At 33.2% G+C, this 23122-nt stretch overlaps 1 protein-coding gene across 4 annotated transcripts in view; it reads left to right on the top strand.

Moving 5' to 3' along the window:
* Positions 1-1046: 1046 nt before the first annotated feature.
* Positions 1047-23122, top strand: part of LOC125050109 (protein 4.1 homolog) — a 65935-nt gene continuing 43859 nt past the window's right edge. For 3 of the 4 annotated variants that reach the window (XM_047649719.1, XM_047649718.1, XM_047649716.1), the window contains exon 1: positions 1047-1364. The gene's annotated coding sequence lies outside the window, so the exon portion shown is untranslated. The remainder of the gene's footprint in view (positions 1365-23122) is intronic. The other variant, XM_047649717.1, reaches the window with a different exon arrangement.

The following is a 23122-nucleotide window of genomic DNA, read 5'->3' as shown; positions in this document are numbered from 1 at the left end:
TAAAAAAATAATATAAGTATGGATTAAGGTATAAATAGTAACTTTTTTTATATTCCACATTTAATTCGGATCTGTAAACAAATTTATTTTACAGGATTATACACACAATAATGTAAACATTGCAATGGTTTTGAAAAAGTATATAAGTATTTTTTTTAGAAATCATTTAAAAAAAATTACTTAAAACGTAAATGATGTAAACTTCTTACATGAAACTAAATATTTTACTGTTAATTTAGCTTGTTAAAACCTTATATTCTTTAAAGGTTTTCTCTTATTTCAGTAAAAAAATGTTAATTATTTCATTAAATTATTTGATTATTAAAATAAGCGTAAAAAGTTTTCAACCAATTATTATTGTTAACCACATTATTTATACATTCATGAGGTTGCTAACTCTATTCAGAAAATTTTTTTTCAACACTGAGTTAGCGCACTCTGCTGATGCATTTGAAAACTAATTCACGTTCCAATTAAGCTTCAGCATTATGCGGCATTGTGCGGCACTGAGTCGCATAATGCTCTGTAATTGGAAAACGCAGTTTATAACCAGAAAGTACTTCTTCTAATCTACTATGAAAGTATTCTGTAGAACATGAAACTTAAAAGTCATTACCAGTACTATTAATTATTAAATTAATTGTATACTGTAAATCGACAGCAGGCATTGAATATTATTTTCCACATCGTATGAACGTGGTCAAACTTAGTTTATGCAATCGTTTGAAATAACAAAGATTTTCAAACGCTTCAAAATTAATATAATATGTAGGTGATTATACTATAAGCGTTGCTGCACGTGCAAAAACTCAGAAGCACATTCAGTCTTCAGAAGCACGTTTAGTCTTATTAGTATCGAGTAATATTAATAATTGCCTGTTAAAGGCCGATACTTTTAAACAAAAACGTTGTACTCCATTTGTTATGAACAAAGATTCACTAATAATGTAATGGCAACATTGTCGATGACGTAATTTACGAATATGGCGGGTGACGCGAGGAACGCTTCCCCTTCGTCCCGCTCGTTTCACTGCTCCCCTGCCCCTCGCCCCCTCCGCCATTCAGTATCTTCGGTTGGACGTTGTAAATGTCTCTTGTCTCGATTTATTTATTTGTGTTGAATGAAAACAATTACTGTGGTGTATTAATTTCTGTGACTTCACCAAAAAGCCATTAACTTTCAGTAATTGTGGTTGTGAAACAAAGGTGGATTCGTGGTTTTGTGTAAATACCAGTTCTCCCTTTGAAAATTGTGACCTACAACTCGTCTACAACTCATGTTTACGTGCTAAAATACGGTTGTGTAAAAAATTCGTGGTTTCCGGCTGTTTGTATCGTCTTAATGGGATCTTGTTGAACCACAGGTAAGTGAAATTGTAAAAAACCTGTTCGCGTTCATATTATAAACGGTCAAACGTTAATTTGCATAGACGCCGGAAAGGATACCGCTATCCTTGGTAACAGAATGTTATTGCGTAGTTTAGACAGAATTTTGACAGAATGTTGATACGTGAGCTCAAATTTTGTTTTGTGTTCTAATTGGAATCGAACATGTGGCTCAGGAGGTGGTTACGACTGGGCGCGGCAATGCCCTACTTTTCAGATTATCATGGGTCACTTGCCACATACATTTCTTTCATTCAATTTTGTTTGAATATAAATGTTTTTGTGTATATATATTTGATATATTATAAAGATAATTAACATTTTTGCCAGTTACAACAATTTAAGTAATCTGAATTAATTTGTACTCTGAATTAAACAACATGTTAATAAAAACCTTGTAGCCACATCACTTTAAAATAATTTTGTTCTGTTTATAAAATATGCTTAATTTAAAATACATATATTATGAATGTTAAAAAAATATTTAGGTAAGTAATTAAAATTTCTATTAATTATTATTTATTAATATTATTTCTATTAATAAATAAAAGTTATCAATGAATTACTTTTTCAAGTAAAAGTAAAACAAACAATTTAATAAAATTCTTTAAAAGATGTTTTAAAAAGCGCATAAAAATTAAGGTTAACTCAACCTCAACCTTTGCAACATGACATCACCGGCCAGATGTAATGGGCTTTATTGTGTCAAGCTCTATGACATCATGATATAAGGTCACAATTGATTTAAATGGCACCACTTCATTTAATTTACTTGGATAATGCTATAGTAGATTGTTGTGGCACTCACAATGAGCTCAACACCAAAATATATAATGTGTTTTGAAAGAAACAAACACATTTCTCACATAGTTTTATTGATTATAACTTTATAAAGGTAAATTTATAAAACTAATATGATATTAATATATTTATTTTGTTAGGTGACTAAAAAATTAATGTGTTAAACATATTGTTGTTGTTGTCCTGCAGATAATATTCTAGAAGAAGTATACTTAGTAATACTCTGTAATCTTTAAATACCTGACTCTCACATATGGTTGCTTCACTCATAAAATGTTAATAAACAACCATTAACAAAATAAACATTCTGGCCACCCACAGAGCATTCCATGCTAATTCTGATTAACATAAACTTTACTGTTAAATTGTACTGAGAATCAACAGATATGATCTGCTTATATTAACCTATTTGTTTAGATATGCTGAGTCTTTAAATACTTTGTGATATTTTTAAAGATTAGCATATCATTTATTTGTATTATTAATTAGTATTATAATCCTGACTTAACTCTTAATAATTTTCTTTGTTTACAAATGGTTACCAAGTGTGTATTGTGAATGTTATATATAGCAATTAGTACTATTCATTAGAGTCGTATTTGTTGTTAATTCTGTTTTGTGACCACCCCTATACTATAAAGATTAACCTTATGCAGTCATCTGAATGCACAACCATCTCAGACCAGTATGGCTACCTATCAGCTTCCCAAGTAGGTGGTCACGAAACGTTTTACTATTGGGTACAGGTAAATGTTACGGTGCGTTATGGGGGGAAGGGGGTTTCAAGAATCTCCAAAAATTGCGTGACGTAATACTTGAACGCTCCCTAACTCACAATATCTATTTAAGGAATAGATCCTGGGACTCTCAGCAAAATAATAACTGTTAGCTGTGGTAAGTGGTTAAACACTGAAAAAAGTCAATGAAGCATACTGACACTTCAATGTTGTTAATTATAATCCAGTCAGCTATAACTATCAAAACAAAATGCACCCTTATCTATATTGTTCCTATTATCTTGGAATGTCAGCAGATTAGTTGATCTCTTGATTAGTTTGTAATTTATGACTCATTTAAGATATACTATGTTATTTTCTTAATTTGGTTGCATACAATGCCGTTTTAGTTGGATACTCCCAAGACAATGTGAGACATAATCATTATTAACGTATGATGTCAAAAATCAGAGACCAGAATTAAAGAAAATTAAAACTTTAGGACCAAAAAAGTTAAAAGTTTATAAGGTACTGCAAAATTAAATAATTGTATGCAGAATTTAAATCATAAAATTGTTTTTGTGGTCACAATATATATCCTCACCAATTTGACAAAATACCAATTACAGCTTCAAGCCTAATTGCGTCTCACATTTCTTAATTAAAACCTTAACCAACTAATGAAACAATTGTTGAGTCAAGGTTAGCAAGTCTAGAAATTGTTTTTCTTTTGTGCAACATTTACCAACTATTTTATATTAAAAAATAAACATATGAGAGCTCATTGCGTTATGAATCCTGTGCTTTTGTTACTAATGCGCTTCGGTCAAGGATACTTTTAAACTTTTTTGCCTCATTAAGACTACAACAAGGTAATTTATTTCCCACACAAAACAATTATTTTATAAAAACATTATTGCTTTATATGCACTAGAAATAAAAACATTGCATAGTAATTACCATATTGTAGGTATTAAGTTTTCCCAGACTCACAATTCATGAAATCTTGAAATGCTGCACCGTTGCGAAATAAAAACAATGCCATAAAATCGAGATAACACAACGAGAAAAGTTGAGTCAGAAATTATTTTAACTAATGTTTTTATATTTGAGATGCATTCGTTACGCCCTGGCACAAGACCAAATGATTATTATTTAACTCACTTAAGAATTCTTTTATCGTCCAATGATAATAAAAGTGTTATTGACCACGCTTTGAAGTAATTTTAAATTTCAAGAGTTAGATTTTTTTTGTACAATTACTGATTTATACCTATCATATGAATATAACTTGCATACTGTGCATTACTAAAATCTATTATTATTATTCAGCGGTAGAGATAAAAGAATTGACAGTCAGAGGTATCGCTCAGCGCGAAAGATACAACTAGTAATTAATTAAACCTTTTTCAAATTTAAGAATAAAATGCTTTTATAAAATACATCGAAAATTTAGACAAAGTATTTAGCGACACCGTTAAAAGACTGTCGACAATAACCTATCAGAAAATATGACGAGATTCTTATATTGCGTGAGCTCACGACCAAAATCATGTTGGTATTGTCGCAATATGGACGAAACTATAAAATCGTCAAATTATTATACAATTCATAACCTGACTTATTGTGGGTTATAACGGTAAAGTGCAACTGAGTGGGAGGCGATTTTTGCTGTGTCAAAAAAAGCCTGTGTCGGAATTCGGTATTTTCGAGTTCAGGATAATGGTATTGCGTGGAAACAAAAATTTTGGTCATGAACTGATATTATTATTTTGTAATATTAACAGGACGAGTCAATATATAATAAGGTATCGAACAATAAGTATTAAAATGAAATATTATACATTTTTAAACGGCAGACTAGTTTCAATTATGCTAAGTACGTTTGTGAAATGTGTACAGATGGTTTAATTTGAAACACGTTAATCACTTATAAATTAGAAATCGATAAACATAATTGAATTTTAATTTCATAGTAGTTAAAATTAGCCGAACAATTTTGTCTGCTTCCGCTTTACGTTTTCTCTCTAAATACCCATTTAAAATATACTTACCCTTATTCATAAAAACTAAATTAGTCTGCACTGTTTTAACTAGAGTTAATTTATTTTCTGTCAAAATGTGTTTACGGTGTAGAAGAGACAGAACAGTACTTTAGTTAGAACGGTGCAAATGACTTATTTATTTCTTATGAATAAAGTGTTACTGTTTAAAGATATATGATATTTGATAAATTATTAATAAATTATTAATAAATTATTAATAAATTATATTTAATGCCCAACATTTTTTAAAAATTTTGAATGACAGGACATTTAAAGCATCTTAGGAGTTGGTTTTTATTCATTACTAGCTGGCCTGGCGAACATCGTATCGCCTAACAGTCGATTCTTTATTTTTTTAAATACTTATCTGCTATTCGGGACACCGGTCTAAGATAATAAAAGAAAGTTGATAAGACAACAAATACATTATGTCAAAAAATAAAAAATTACCTTCCCGGAACCCCTCCACTAACACTTGAACTTTATGTTATGGTATTAAAGTTCAAATTGACTTTTAAGTATTATTACGAATATTTTGTATGGGAATATAGAAAAGTGTTGTGTTTAGACTTTTTCACTCAATTTTTTTAATTTTTTTCTCCGTAAGAACCATCCTCGTACTTCAAGGAATATTATGTAAAAAAAATCAGACAAATCGGTCAAGCCGTTTTCATGTTATGTCGTGACAACGGAAAACGGGTTTCATTTTTATATATATAGATTTAACTAGGAATGAACTAGTAATGTTACAGTGGTTACATATCCGATAAAAATGGCGATAATTCACGTACCAATTCACTTTACATAGCTGTACTTTTTTGCTTAAATCACGAATTGGCAGTGCTTCCTTAAATCCTGTCTGAAACCCGTTCCGATTGAAAAGGTTCGACGGGTTTTTGTCGAATTTAAAATTGCGAACCGTTTTGGTATTGTACTTTTTGCTTTAGTCCGAATTTTTCAAAGTCAATAACATGGCGATTTATAGAAGTCAATACTTCGATGGCTGATAATTAAATGTTAATTAATACAACTTGTTGATAATTAATCTCGTCTTTAATCAATTTCAATTCAAAAAATGTTTTACTGACTAATTATTATAATCATTTTAATTTTGCAAACATTAATTGGAGTATCTTTAATTTTATTAGGCATAAGGCCGCCCGTTGCACTATTAAATTTTTTTAAATATTTAAATATGTATGTAAATACAATTTTAAGCATCTAAGGAAAACTAATCTAACACCCGTTGCATACTCATAAAAAATTATGTTAGTTTAAGAATGCTAAACAAAAGCTGGATAGCGCTAATATTATAGAGCTGAAGATTTTGTTAAAACGCGTTTTGTTAAAAGACTACGGATCCGGAAAGCTGTATGAACGGATTTTGGACGGTAGTTTAGCAATAGGTATGTATAATAATAATAACACTTTATTTACATCACAATAACACATAGCAAGAAAAATTAAATTAAACAAACGATGACAAATGTAAAGGCGGTCTTAATGCTAAAAGCAGTTTCTTCCAGACAACCCATAGACCCATAAACCATAGAAGGATTACAAAGGACGAGAGAGTTTTGGCGTACAGTTTAATGTAAATTTAAATATAGTTGAAGATGTCGCAAGAAATCTTGCCAAATACACGAAATCCATGCTAGAATATGCATTTTATTATTTTGACCCACTATTACCAGTAAACAAGTCCGTTAGCTTTCATACAAGCCCATATCTGGTGAGGAAATGTCTCTCAACGCTGACAACTTGCTGATAATTGATTTAGTGAATTGATTCTTGGAACCAATCCCTAGTTGGTTCATGAATGTTACTCGAATTAAGATAGGTTATCTTAATGTATATAAATTACGCGTCACATTGTTTGTCTGCTATGGACTCCTAAACTATTTAACCGATTTCAATCAAATTTGCACACCGTCTGTGGATCAAATTCCAACTTAAAAGCTTACATCTCAATTTATACCCGCAATATTATTTTATTGCAAATTATTTGTTTATTTTTTGACAGTCACAATTCTAACAGATGGCGCTGTGTTGAAAGTACCAACAAAAGCTACAATTTAATGGCATAGAAAATTAATTCAACATAATATTACTTATTAGCCATATTTATTGTATAGGCTAGATTGTAATTAATGTAAAGTCGCTCTCTTTTATGAACTTTACTGTAGAAAAAAAGGGAATAGTACATCCAGGGGAATTAAGAAAGGCCTGAAACGAAGAGTGGTCGCGTACGTAAACAATTACCAAAGCGCTTAATACAGTTGCATTTTATAGTATTATTGTACGAAGCAGGAAGCAGGTCTTAGTAACATTATTTTGATCTCCCACGCCGTTTAGGTCATTGTACTTAGTGTAGGCGTAACCTAGACGATCTAGACTGCTAGACTAACGTGTTTAAGGAACTGGCTTCTGCCCGTGACTTTGCATGGAATGCTTTTCCTTATTGATATGATGTCGCGTCATGATTCTACAGAGAAAAGATTCGAATGAAACGCTAAAGCATTCTTCATAATAAAAACAGTGATCTCTTTCCAGCACAGCGAGAACGCCGTTTGTCAGATAGAGAGGTTGAGTAACTGTAAAATGGTGTGACTGTAGTTTTTATTCGTGTTATATTCGCAGATATTAATTAGATTCTCGTAATAATGTCTCTAAGCTATGTGAGATTTACGTTAATTACGTTTATTTTATATAATTTAGTGAAGAACAATTACTAAAGTAAATCTCACATAAAGGCCGATTTACATTATCTTAGTGTTTAGGAGAGTGCTTTAGGATAGTACTTTAGTTGAAACATGTAAACGCTACTTGCTTTAGTAAACGCTACGCTAAAGAACTTGCCTTTCAAGTTGTACTAAAGCACTCTCCTAAACACTAAGATAATGTAAATCGGCCTTAAGAAATTATTCGTCACTAAAAGTAGGTACGCAAATTATTAAATAATATTACCTATTGTATGTAAATATTTCTTATTTCTAATTATTGGTTTTGTGTTACCAAGAAAAAGGCCAGCAAAATAACTTAAACATTAAAAGTAAAAAACAAACTAATTCATTAATTTATCGATTATTTATTGCGCCTTGCGTTAGTTCACACAGTCTCACCATTTAAAAAGCATTTACTCGTATTAAAGGGAGAAGTCGTTATTGAGGAAGACAGGCCTACGCTCAGCCAATGTAATTTGCGCGTGGGCGTCCGAAATTATGATTAAACTAGCATTACATCCTCTAGCATTGTCGTTTATTATATTAATAGACGTCAAGTTCATGTTAGCGTCTAACTCAGTTTTTTTTAATGGAGATTTTACTACATTTAATTGGTTATTAGAGTGTGGCTAATGAAAGAAGATACTTGAATTATTTGAAAACTTTCGGATGGCAACACAGAATGTCATTGAATTTCATAGTTAGTATCATTTATTGTCTCGATACTTCATGCAATTAGGTACTCATTTTTATTTCTATTATATATTTTTTTCAAATAGTTACAGGTATAATAGCCTAAACTTTTTTTTTATTTGATAGAATATTTCGTTTCTTTCGCAGGATTTGATTATTCGAATAAAGTTGTGTAAAGTAAATGATATAGTTTTCCATGTAATGCTAGTAATTTTAAGTATCAATAGTGAAAGACTAAATACGTGTAGTATTTAATTTCATAGAAATACAGTTACTATCAATGTAAAAAATAATAAAATTAAATCCAGTATCAAGTAAGTTTAATCCACAAAATATATCAAACTTTTAGGGATACCATACTCATTTTTTTTGAATTTGCCGCGCTTTTTCGTTATCTTCTTTCATTAGCCAGACTCTATTAATAATAATAGGAATAGGAAATAGAAGTGCTGTGTTTTCTGAGAATAGTTTTTTTTATTCTCATTTTATCGGAAGCTTTATGAAGGTAATAAAAGCGCGCAACAGTTATAATATTATGTCATCGTTACCACGAAGGCGTGAGGTCACGTAGCGTCATGATACAAAAATAGCGTATTGTGACCCTAAATGAAGTCGCCGATAACCTATGTACCATTCGACGATTAGATCATTATGACTCAGTAATGAATAATTGCATTGAAAATGGCATCAGAGCAAACTATACTATGTAGTACCTTAATACTTACGATTTCCGGTTTCACTAACGGAACCGCTTACTGTACGGGCCCTTAAGATGGATCGTCGGATGGTTTATATCGTAAATTTGTGTAGTACAAATATTTCTTAAGACGCTTGTGCAAAATAATAAACGTTTAAAGATTTGTATTTGTATAATCCCGTTCTATGTAAATAATCACCTACCATTTGAAAGCATTATACGGTAGTTATCAGTAATTTCTTGGAAGGTGATTCAATAGGTTTGTCACGGCGTAGCTATATTATAAACGGCGTGGTTGTTATATGCTGGCAGCCGTGTTGAATCCCTCGGTAGATAAAAGCAAGGCTTTAAATGTTTTGAATAACATGCGTTTTTCATGCTTCTAGAATATCGTCATACTAGGAAGTATTAAAATAACATAACAAAAAATCTAACATATTTTTATATCAAAAGTTTAAATCATTTATTCATTTAGGTATCACAATGTACACTTATGAACGTCAATAAAGAAATACATTTTAAATGCTTCTAATTTTACATTTACTGCCAGTTCTCAAATCAAGGGCGTAGAACGGACGAGAAAAACTGGCAATAATCTATACGCTACTCTTTTTAATCTCTAAGTTTCTTGTTTTATAAATATATATATACATGTATATTCTATATTATATCTGTGTTGACCTTTTGCTGATGCAACTGAATTAAGTTTAAATTGCTTGCGTTCTGAATTTTGTTCCTTTATCTAGCTGTCGCAGTGTTAACAAGTGACCTAACAACGCGAATAAAAGAATAGTAACCACGACAATAGCGGGCCCTAATTACTGACGTGTCAAGAGTTACTCGAGATTTGTGCTGACTCATGATGTCGTGAACAACGTTCATGATTTTTTAGACCAATAAAAACCTAAGATTTTTTCGACATTTATTTTTTATGTCAATTGTGGCGCTGGTCTATGGTCTGTTCTCAATGATCAATGTGTAGCTAATTCGCACATCTTTGGCATTCACATATATCTACGAAACATTTAATTTAAAATTATCTACTGAGCTTGTTAACTCGTATTTTATTTTTGAAGGTTATTTTTTAGGCATTGTATTTGAATTCATACGACTTGTGAGAAAATAGTTGGAAATCTGTGTATTGCGTCATAAAGGATTTATAGAATGTTAAGTGAATATTTATTTATTTATTTCCAACACACAAATGCATAAAAAAGAAGAACAATAAAAAACAATAACTAACTAAAATATATTATTAAAAGGAGTCCCTTTAGGCAAGGTTCCGAAGATACTGGCAGCGTTCCCCCTTTGAACAGCTAGACTAATTCTTTGTCCGAGGTAGCTGCCAGCTCTTCGGTCTCCTGTGATGTCGACTAACCTTTTTGATATCTCCTTAAAAAGCCTTATAGCACTAGGACCCCACGGACGAAGGGTCTCGACACCGAATGTTAGATACATTTCCTTCATGTAGGCTTTCTTGTTTTTTAAAAGCTGCCGTATCGTAGTCATAAAAGGTCCGAAAATACATACTCAAGCGTTAAGAAACCGTGCTTGATGTACTGATTTTTAATGCATTTATTTTTTGTCGAATAGTATAAGGCTGTATTATAAAGAGGTTAGTTTGTAGGAAGTAATCCCTGGAATTCCTTAACCGGTTTTGATATTCTTTCACTAGTAAAAAGCTACTTGCTCAGTGTTAAATCAGTGACAAATTTAATTGTATATAATACTTGTTATATTTTTATTTAATGCGAATATCGCGCGGACTGATACTTAAACTTAGATAACCATATTTTTTATAATTCAAGTATAATCACGTACTTTCTTGACTCAGAAACATTCAGAGATTACAACAATTACTTCGAGTCGTTGACCGTTGCTTGGGCTTAATCGGTGGCCGATCGGGCGGCAATTTAAGACAATCTACTCATCCGCTGACTATTTTAAGAACATTTATTAAGATCTTAGAGTATATACTTAGAAATTGTAAAATAATCTGTGATCATTCTTTACGCGTTGCAGTGATATAGTTCTTTAAACAATCGTAATTGACATAATCGATTATTTTCTGTTTTATTTCATATTCTAAGAAATGTTCACGTTACCCGGGGAGGCCTTATTGGGAAACGAAACACAGGAAGACCGCTCATGAGATGGGCGGATTACTAAAACGATTGGCTCGAGCTGGATGCAACTCACCATCGCAAAAACCAAGATAACTGGATATCCTTCGAGGAAGCCCTCACCACCTTCTAAGGGTTCATGAAAATAATTTTATAGATATAAAAAGGAAAAAAAATAATGTAATTTATTTTATTAAAGACATATACTACAATATATATAATAGGATTAAGTTTACTTTGTTCTTTTGCTAGAAATAAAAAGGCTTTTTTATTTTTTAAATTAATGTTAAATTGTATAGGAATATAATCATTTGTAATATATATATATATATTATATGTACATATATGAAAATCTTACTTCTAACCTATTTTACAGTCGATAGTCCCAAATAGGAAAATAATAAAAGGAAAGCGTGTAGACTTCTAGCATTTTTATTTGTAAATGATTAATTCTTAGGAGACCACCACCTATCTAGTTTACATGTATTCTTCGTATTTTGCTTTCGAATCTTTTCGTAACAATGGAAAGTAATATGAACTCTGCAGTTCCCGAACTCCGCCCAACTATTTACTTAGTCGAATGCTTATTGTGCAAAGTTTCAGAGCGCAGCCACCCCCTGTATTGTCGTGTTCCCTAACTCTACAATAATCCATGGTGTTTCTGATGATTTTTATTTCAAAATAAGGGATGTCACAGTCTACACCTAAATTTGTATTTTAAAGGATGTCAAATCCAGGACCTCCGGCGTTCAATAAAACCGTAAAATGATATTTTATCACATAATATTTTATGATTTTTTAAGATGTTGTCTCGTAGCAGACAAATGTAATGTCTTTTGTAATAATTTAATACAAATAAAGAGCGGACCGTATCTCCCTCCTCCTAGTTTCTTCTATCTATGTTTGCCATAGTCATTTTGTATGATAATTTGTTATTTTAAAAGAGTACGGACTTTTTCTCTCGGCCGGATAGTCGTCTTGCATACCAACACTCAATAAACATATACTGTTTGCTTGTCATAAATAGTAATACTACCGAATCTCGTAACCACCTTCGGGTTCAAAAGAACTGTCGTATACAATGTTGAGTATTAACTGTAGCCTTGTATAATGGGCTCTTGGTAAAGCAATAAAAATCGGCAGTATAACAACCATAATGTCTATGTTTCCGTCTGCACAGTGTTTACTTGCGTCTAGACTAAGTACTTGGGCATTGACTGCTCTGTTTTATGGCGGCTTCTTGGCTCCACTTCCTAAATAAAATACGAAGGGCTGAATTAGTGATGTTTGTTAGGCGATTTAGATGTGTAGAATGTTTATAAGGCGAATTTGAGGCATATATCAGCCTTTCTAAGTAAATAGTGGCGCTAATTATGAGCATTCTATTATTTTTTATAATATCTAGGGGAGATATCCTGAGACTTATATATAACATGATCGTCTAGAATAATAAAACATATCCTAAAATATTTAAGCAGTGTTGGCCTAGTGGCTTCAGCATGGGACTCTCATACGGTACGACCTCTGGTATGAGTCATACCAGAGGTCGTAGGTTCGATCCCCGGCTGTGCACCAATGGACTTTCTTTCTATGTGCGCATTTAACATTTGCTCGAACGGTGAAGGAAAACATAGTGAGGAAACCGACATGTCTTAGACCCAAAAAGTCGACGGCGTTTGTCAGACACTGGAGGCTGATCACCTACTTGCCTATTAGATTTAAAAATGATCATGAAACAGATTCAGAAATCTGAGGCGAAGACCTAAAGAGGTTGTAGCGCCACTGATTTATTTATTTTTTTATTCTAAAATATTTATAATAATAAATAAAACACTTTAATATTAGATTTATATGCATACTTAAGGAATAGAACTTAGCTACAGTTTAAGCCCATTTAGTTAATTAAACGAAGCATAAAACAGTAAAATATATTTTTGGTCATCCAAATGCATATTATGAATCATTATTTATTTATATTTTTTCAATGGAGATTCAACACTGAATTTCATTAGAGGCTCAGCTTTATATTACAACAACCCTTTTTGTACCATTCTTATTAGCGATGTACCATCTCATATTGGTGTGGTGACATCACCGTATGTTAATGCGGCCCAGACCGGTCCCTAGAGCAACGCCGAAAACCTGCTGCAATTACGACCAAGCCATAAACACGACCGCGAAAGCAGATTGACTCAAGTTCATGACATCACCGATGCGAATATACAAAATGTATAACTTTAACGGAAATTATTTTGCTTATTAAGAGAAAAAGAGTATTTTGTTAAGACCATTCGATATGGTTAAATGAAATATTAAAACAACTTTATCATGAGTTTAACAAATTAAAAACTTCTGTGTATTATTAAATGTGTTTCTCTGTAAAGGTGCTGTAAGGTTTTTCATATATTGTACGTGGTGAAACATAAAGTAAGGTTGCAGTATATTTCAATAGCCTGATCAGACGCAATAACTATCGCAACATAACCTTGCTTTGAACACGATGTAAAAGCTATAGATCTGTTTTATGCAAACTTAGAAAAGCTCGAAGGATGTATTACATTTAAACATAAAGGTAGAAAAACTTCTAAGGGAGAAAATCATTAATTTTAGCGTTATAGCTCTCCAATAAGAGATTAGGTTACTTAAGATCTTCAGGGCCAATCAAAGACGATTTCCAAATCAATAATACAATTGCGATACTTATATGCCAGGTGCGTGTAAACATATACCAGTAATGTAGGTGGCTAGTGTTATAAAATCCTGTGTCATATATGTAAGTATGTAATATGTAAGCTGTATTATATAGAGCGGACCGTATCTTTCTCCTTCTGGTTTCTTATATCTATGTTTGCCAGCCATTTTGTATGATGATTTGATATTTTAAAATAATACTGAGAGTTTTTTTTATCTCGGCCTACACCCTCTGTCTTCTTTGCTGATGAGTATATTCAATAAATTGTCTTTCGTGCTAATCTTCTTTTTTACGGGATGCAATCGATATTTCCACTGGTATATAGTAAATAAAATGTATATAATATGTCTATTACATTATGACCTTCCTACTGCTTTGGCATTGGCTATAGAATAGGTTTGTTGAATAGACCCGTGTCCCACGCATTTGTGATTAGGGCTAGTAGGTACTTGCATTATCTATCCATGGACGTGATGTATGTGATTTTGTCATTAAATGACGCAAGTCTGCATTTGCAGTATATCGCTAAATGACCTTAAATTGAGCACAAGTTTTCCTTAGTAAAACATGATATGATTTAAATAGCGTAATATATTGTCAGCGAGCGGTTATACGAAATTTAAAACAAAAATAGCTCATTGGGTAATTTTAATTAAATTTAATGGAATATGGTTTAGTTATTTTTCACTGTAATGAAAACCCTTATAACGTATTCCATTAAGATGTGAGCGTAGTGGCTTCAGCGTGCGACTGTTGTCCCTGAGGTTGTAGGTTGCAGGCTGTGCACCAATGGACTATCTATCTATCTGCACATTTAACACTCACTTATTCGGTGATAGAAAACATCGTGAGAAAACCGGCATGCCTTAGACCCGAATGTCAGCGTGTGTCAGGCACAGAAGGCTGATCACCTACTTACCTATATGGAAATATAATTGATCGTGTAACATATAGAGAAACATGAGAGCAGATCAGGCCCAGTTTTTTTTATTAAGATCATTACGGCAACGTCAGTTTTCGATAAGGAACGGATATCAAAGAGTGTTCAAGTGCAAAGGTTCGCTTCATAGTAAGCATTCTTTTGTCTGGTATGAAAGAAACTGACTACAAAACCACACTAATTAATATTAATGCAATGGAACCTGCGCCTAGGTACTCCATTTTAAAGTCAAATGACTATATTTAATGAGGGTTGCGCTGCTGCTTCTACTTTATATTACGAGTACTGGAAAAATCTGTTATTTTGTTCGAGTCAGACAGAACTCTAGTTAATTATTCTTCAGACTATCTCAATGAAGGTATTGTTTTTTTTTAATTTTACGTTACCATTGTATGTTACAGTGGATTCATGTTGACAATAATTACTGGGCACACCTGGGAGATTTCGCATGAGAGATTGTACGATGTATAGTTTATATGAAAGACATTTATTTGATTAAAGCATTCATAAAAAGAGGACATACAAATATGTACAATCATTTAATCAAAATGGCGTTACTCTGCTTTAAGTTGTTGTCACCAGAAATACTGATTTACATTCCCATATTTATTTTATTTAAATTGTGTAATAAATTATAATTCCCTTGTGAAATAGTGGATTTGGATCTAATATTTTTATTATTATACAACTAAGCGATTCTTAAGGCAATTTATGCCGCGCACCACCAATATGTGGAACCAGTTGCCCACTGAAAATTTTCTGAACCAATTCGACTTAGGGTCCTTCAAGAAAAGAGCGTACCAATTCTTAAAAGGCCGGCAGCGCGCTTGCGAGCCTTCTGGCAGTGCGAGTGTCCATGGGCGGCGGTATCACAATCAGGTGAGCCTCCTGCCAGCCTGCCTCCTGTAACATAAAATAATAATAATATACCAATAAAATATATTAAACTAATGAAATGTTACACAATATTAATATATGTACATAAATATTGAATAAAAAAATCTAAAAATAATTTTGGCGATGGTATTTTTTTAGTATAACTAATACTAAAAAAATAGATTCTTATAGATTTATACGTATAATAGCTGAAAAGTTTTACTGAGAGATTTTCTCAATAAGAACATAGTTTCACACAAAGGCGCTTACGTGACGAATCAATAGCTAACAATGGTGGTATAAAAACTTCGTTTTAATGCCCCTCTCATTATTTCAAAGTTTTTATGTTTCATGGAAATGTCATGACGAAGCCCCTATACACGACACGCGTGTAATAATGCAATCAAAACGCGAACATAACTGCACATTGATAATTCGATACAGGTACTTACCTACTTTTAAAGGTAGAATATATCTAAGAAATATATTTGACAAAAGCTTGCTAACGCTTGGCACATTGATGCATTGATTCTTAAGAAAAATAAAATACAAGATTTAATGTGACATGCACTTAAAGGCAAACATAAGAAATTCGAAGAAGAAAAATACATCGATCCCAAATTTAAAAAACTAAAGAAAAATTGATTTTAAAGTGTGTGGAGAGCAACCATGGATATGCATGAATGCTCAATTTGGATATCGGTGAGTTTTGGCCAGAACGCATTCTTCTGAAAGGAGGGACAAATGGGATGATGGGATGCCTGGGGAATCTAGAGGGTACACGAAATTTAAATTTAGTTAAAAGGTTGGCGATCAACCTTATTCTTAAACATCTTAAACGCTGACGATATTATATCCATTATTTTTTTACGATTCTTCAATGACAACAACATAAAGTGGCTGGCTCTAGCCTGGTTTGTTGGCAACTCTTTTTTTTTCGAGATGCCACTGGAGAAAAGTAGACGCCAAATTAATCTTTTGTAATCTCGAGCGATATCTGTATTAGTTTCAAGGTATCTTCCTTTTTTTAAACAGTTTGTAGAAACATCAGGGAACTAATTATTTTTAGTACGATAGTGCTCATAAGTAAGACTAAAGAAGTTTGTTCTGAATAAAATATTTTTATTTTATTATAGGCACACTGATACATTGGTTAAAGAACCACAATATACAATTTTTAATGTGACATGTACTAAAAGCAAACATGACACACGAAGAGATAATACAATTAAACAAAACAATTAAAATTAAAAATATCGATCTTAAAGTGTGAAGGGAGCAACTATGGATATCCAGACCTAGCTCGTTTATCAGAATGCTCAATCTGGACTTCGGTGAGCTCCATATTGATTTACATTGACAACTTTTGCAATATTTTAAAGTTAAATTAGGAGAATCGACGCACAGTAGAGCACAAAGCTGCAATGATTATATAGAAGTCGATTTTGAGGAAAGCTATTTATAGAATTATTGCGTGAGTATCGAAGCTACGCAGAACGCCTCTTTTTATCCTTTTAAAACAATACATTCTAAATCAGTATTTGCTATTTATGAAGATTGGTCGAAGTCGAAGGAGTTAAAAGAGGTGGTCACAATCTCTAAAACAAAGTTTATCTACATGAAATATGTATCCTATTTCACCATGCCTCCTGCTGATAGAGGGCAAATATTTGTTTTTAATTTATTTTAGTATTATTTATTACTTAAGATGTCATGTGGAACATGGTGTAATGGTTGCAGTTCTTTACAAACGTTGTGTAAAACAAAAACTTGGCGATTGAGTGGCGGAGAGTTTAATGCCAGTTCTTCTCTTCCGTTCTACGCCCTTTTTTTGAGAACTGGCAGTAATTGTAAAATTAGAAGCATTTCATATATATTTTTGACGTTCATAAGTGTACATTGTGTTACCTATATGAATTAATGATTTTGACTTTCACTATGGTTGTGTGGTTTCATAATAGCATAGTTTAGGTATAGGTTATTATTACCTTGTGGTTGTGGGCAAGTCACAAAGCTTAAACCGCGCTAGGTTAGCGTGTTCTTAATGGTTGGAGGTAGATTACACAACCTAGTTACTGCCTAATGTACAATAAATATTTTGACTTAAATGATAACTCCGTGAAAAATGTCTGCCAGATGGTACCGTAATGGCATTCCTCGCGATAAAGGGCTCTGCATACGCCAAGAATAATATCGGAATCATTATTTTTCGTATTTTTAATGAGGTATACTTGTAGAATGCCCCAGTTGTATTTGTTTAGACATTTTTGCATCACTTACCTACCCGTTTCTTATATTATGTTCTTATTACTAAACTAGCAAACTCGGCGAACTCCGTTTCGCCACCAGATGGCTTCGTTTTATGTAACATTTCGTTTGGTGATCCCGCTTTTCTGTTGAAATTTTTCCTGAATTTTCTTTGCTATAAACCTCACGGAGCCTGAGACCTTTCCAACGAATGCAAAACCGTGGAAATCGGTTCGTGCGTTCTGGAGTTATAGCGTCAGGAAGGAAAACCCGACTTATTTTTATATAGTATTTTTATATAGTAGATATTCCTATAGTTAAATTTGATCGTTCTTGTTATTGGAGCAGTGTTGGACTAGTGGCTTCAGCGTGCGATTCTCATCCCTGAGATCGTAGGTTCGACCCCGGCTGTGCCCCAATGGATTTTTTTTATTGCGCATTTTATCATTCGTTCGAACGGTGAAGGAAAACGTCGTGAGGAAACCGGCTTGCCTTAGACCCAAAAAGTCAACGGCTTGCGTCAGGCACAGAAGGCTGATCAGGTACTTGTCTATTAGATTGACAAACGATCATGAAACAGATACAGAAATCTAAGGCCCAGCCCTTAAAAGGTTGTAGTGCCACTGATTTATTGTTATTTATGTATGAATTATAAGATCACAGAGGTCGTATATATTTAAATAATGTTTAATATGTTTAAGGTTTACCTAAGTAATTGATAACCCGAAAATAGCCATAAATACAATTAACAAATCATATTTCAAATAATGACGTCGATTTTCAACGACTGCGTTTCGCTTATTACATTTACTTCCTGTCATTGTACACTCGTGTATGTAACGCCTAAACCGAGGTACCGTATAAATAACGCGGTCGGCGGTTTATTGCACAGTTTAGGGCGGTAACGTCACCGATTAAAATAGATAAGTACTCGCGTTTCATTATACTAATGATTTTGTTAATATTATGTTAGCAAGTGTATCTGGTAACGCGTGAGAGAGAGAGAGAGAGATGCTGTTGAAATATTAGTACTACACGTTTTCTGGAGCTATTAAAGGCGGGTAAAATTTAGTTATTGCAAGCTTTATGTTAATTGCAGGTCACTTATGCTTCATATACGAATTTAATATTTTTAATAATATTTCCCAAAATCAATTAAATGTCTGTACGTTTGATTTGCCAATGCGACTACAATGGGAAGCGTGAGTCTTTCTGCAGCGGAGTTTCATCATCGGTCGTCGAGGCAGATTACGAAATTCTACCCGTATCACCTCGACGTCCGCCGTTCCACAACTGAGCAAATTTAAATTCAAAAATCATATATTCATATTTAAAACAAAATGTACACTTATGAACGTCAAAAAATGTTGCGTTTTTCATGGCAGTTTTTGCCGCGCACCACCACTATGTGGACTGAACTATGCCCACTGAAGTATTTCCGAACAAATTCTTAAAAGGCCGGCAATGCATTCGCGAGCCCTCTGGCATTGAAAGTGTCCATGGGCGGCGGTATCACTTAACATCAGGTGAGCCTCCTTCGAGTTGGTCCCTGTTCTATAAAAAAAAGTGAGCTCACTCATCCTTATAAAAACACATTTAGCAAGGCCTTAACAATAATTTAACGTTCTAGTTATTATGGCTTTTCGATTCAGAGCATAAATAACTACAAAAGACAGCCTGCGTGTCTACCGCAGAACGATGAAGGTTGTGGACACCCAGGGGGAAATTACTACGATGTGGGCGCCAGGAGGATTTTGGTTTATCCTACCAAACGTATATGTGATAATGTTTACCACATAAACAAATAGTTAATTTATTAAATAAAAAAATTATACATATAAAATAGTGTAGCGCTCTGCACAATTGTACAAAAAGTTTTGGACGAAACAGTTCGTAGTCAACGTAAACTTTTTAGTTTGAAATCAGTTCAGAGCTAGTCCCTACTAATGAAATTCCACCAATTTCCGTTTTCGAATTAAGTCTGAGTGCTTCCGTTAGGCGTCCTCGCGACCTCATTTGTCATAACGGAGGCGTCTACGGAAAGTAACGTCATCTCGGGTAATAATTTAATTTGACTACTGATTTGGATATTAATAAGCCTTTGAAGCTATTACCACAAGTCGTATTGATATTCTCTTCAATACAGATATAGAATTCGTAACGAGTTAAGTAATTATTGATGAATTTACCAGAAATTTTTATTGTTACTTGGGGAAATGCATTAGGGCTACTCTACCCCGGCGCAACTGCGTAGTGCGGTAGAGTTATGTGGGACTCGCCATTTTGCATACCCCAAGGCGCCACCAACAATCTTATTCAAATATCAAAATTTGTTAAGAAAATCCTTCTAAGAACTTAAAAAGCTATATAGTATTGTTTCAATAAATAAATAGGAAATGAGTAAAATCGATGACAGTGTATTCTAATTAAAATTAATGAGCAACCAAGGGTTATCTCGTCACGGTGTGCGGTTTAACGAACCCATTATTTTAACTGATAACAACTAACATTGACATTTAAATAAATAAACATAGGAGACAATAGTGTATAGTAATATTTTAATACATATACAGAAGGATTAAAAACGTTTTCAATGTATCAATTTAAAATTCCCAACTTCGAGCATTATAAAAGGTTTTCTTACTTTATTAAGAAACTAACAATATAGTTATTATAACTTATTTTTATAATAAATTCAAGGTAAAATGCATACATTCTTACTGTAGTTATTGGTTTTAATTATATAATTCAAATAAAACACACACAATTTATTGTTATTATAGACGACTGATAACTTTGCAAAAAGCGTATCTAACAAGTAACAACCGTTCCATATTTAAATTGTGTCTGATAATAAATTATTATTTTGTTACAGGTACATATTTCATTACACATGGCACCTTGCACTCAATATGATTAAACCTCACCCTCTTGCGTTACAAATCAATAGACATAGCCGGTAAGTAGATAATAAAAAATAAAGATAAATCAGTGGCGATACAACCTCTTTAGGTCTTGGCCTCAGATTTCTGAATCTGTTTCATGATCATTTTTAAATCTAATAGGCAACTAAGTGATTAGCCTCCAGTGCCTGACACACGCCGTCGACTTTTTGGGTCAAAGACATTTCGGTTTCCTCACGATGTTTTCCTTCACCGTTCGAGCAAATGTTAAATGCGCACGAAAGAAAGTCCATTGGTGCACAGCCGGGGATCAAACCTGCGACCTAGGTATGAGAGTCGCACGTTAAAGTCACTAGGCTAACACTGCACTCACACTGACCCGTACACGATACTAGGTGTATATAAAAAAAGCTTTCTAAATACTAATGATTCAGAGTAGCATGGCCTGTGTATGTGATATTAAATTTTGGTCTGAAACAGCACCATCACTATACAAGAAAACTTTAATTGCGAAGATTGAAAATCCATTGGTACACGTGAATGGTTTGATTTGAAATGAAATGAAATGAAATAGTTTATTCTTGCAAGTAGGACTATATAAATCACTTTTACAATGTCTTCCTAAACTAGATGAAGTCGACATTTCCTAACTGACTGCCCTGAGAAGAAATGTCGAAACAAACTCGGGGGTCTTAGTCTCTTTTATAGTCCAGATAATACACACAACGCGTTATGCATTCAGAGTTGAGAGCGCAGTTTATTTATAAAGAACTAGTGGACCCCACAGACGTTGTCCTGCATGATTTCACAGAACCATTCCCAGATCCCCTTGAACACACACAAAAAATTTCATCAAAATCGGTCCAGTCGTTTGAGAGAAGTTCAGTGACATACACAGTCACAGAAGAATTATATATATAAAGATTATACTAAAGAAAGTTTTATTCTTTACTATAGGTTGAAAACAACCAGTCTGGAGTTTAAAAAATAAATAATTCATCTTCACGTTTGCATATCACTTACGGGCAAATAAGAGTGTCATTGTATGTAAGAGGCATTGTATTGCGTGGTAATTGGTGAAATTGTCCGAAACAATGGAGGCTTCGATATTATTGTTCTTTTATGACTTTTAAGTTGGTACAATAGTATTCGTATCGACAGACAGGTTTTAAATATTATGTGACTTACAATCTGAGAAATATTTTCAATATGTTGTTAGGTGAGATGCAAAAACGTGACTTAGCTATATAGATATAGATAAGCCTGGCTCCCGTCGTCAAAAATGTGTATTGGTTTTTCCACATACGGGTGTCATAGTTCGGTTAGTCTAGTTCTGAATCTCATCCTTAGAGGCTGAAAGAAGTAGAACTAGGCTAGAAGTTTCTTTTGTTATTTTCTTATAATTAATTGTTAAGCTATTGCATAGATTTTATCGCGGAACTTTGAGCGCGGGGACCGAATCAAGAAATTCCGTAACGAAAAAAAACCTAACACACGATGACGTAATATAGGTGCCGCAAATACGCGTTAGAGTGGGACAGAACGCATACTGCGCATTCCTATCTCTCTGACGAGATCGGTGACGTAGCGTTAAAGTGAAACAGACTATATAAGCGTTTCAGTCTGAATCTGGTAGAGTGGTAGATTGAAATAATATCAAAGAAAAAACTTGAATGAATATCAAAGAAAAACAAATACTGCATAAATAAAAAATAAATAAATAATTATAACTGCATATGTTGATAAAAATGCTATGCAATAGCTTTACCGCGGCAGTCCCCGAGTGCCATACTTTTACACTTTTTATAAGTTGGAGCCTATGCTATTGTAATGGTGGCAGATTTCTTACAAGCATCTTGTAAAACAAAACACTTTATTATAATTACTGGTGAAGTGTTCCTTGCCAGCACCTTGCCTTTCTTCCTACACTTAACTCTGTAAGTCCCAAAAGTGAAACTTGAATGTGTTGGTTGTGACATAATCACTGCGGATATTGAGAGAAGTACATCGAAATTGCATCCACGATAGTCCGATATTGTATAATGTTGCCATCGTCCGCGTCTAATACTAATAAATAAAATTGCGAATAATTAATTTATTTTAATCGGGAATAAATGTACATTACGTTCCCGATATTAATAATGTTTTGTTTTTATTTACTAACAATTTTTAAGACGATTAGAAACAGGTGAAATCTGGAACTTTAACAATGTTAGTGGCGACAAGCCAAGCAAGGTGAATGACCTCTTATCAGGTCCGTTCAGTCTACCTGTTGTATCG

The sequence above is a fragment of the Pieris napi genome, chromosome 6 (genome assembly GCF_905475465.1).
Source record: "Pieris napi chromosome 6, ilPieNapi1.2, whole genome shotgun sequence".
In the NCBI taxonomy this organism is placed as follows: domain Eukaryota; kingdom Metazoa; phylum Arthropoda; class Insecta; order Lepidoptera; family Pieridae; genus Pieris; species Pieris napi.
Note: the sequence above shows the minus strand (reverse complement) of the source record. Positions and strands in the feature narration are given on the sequence as shown.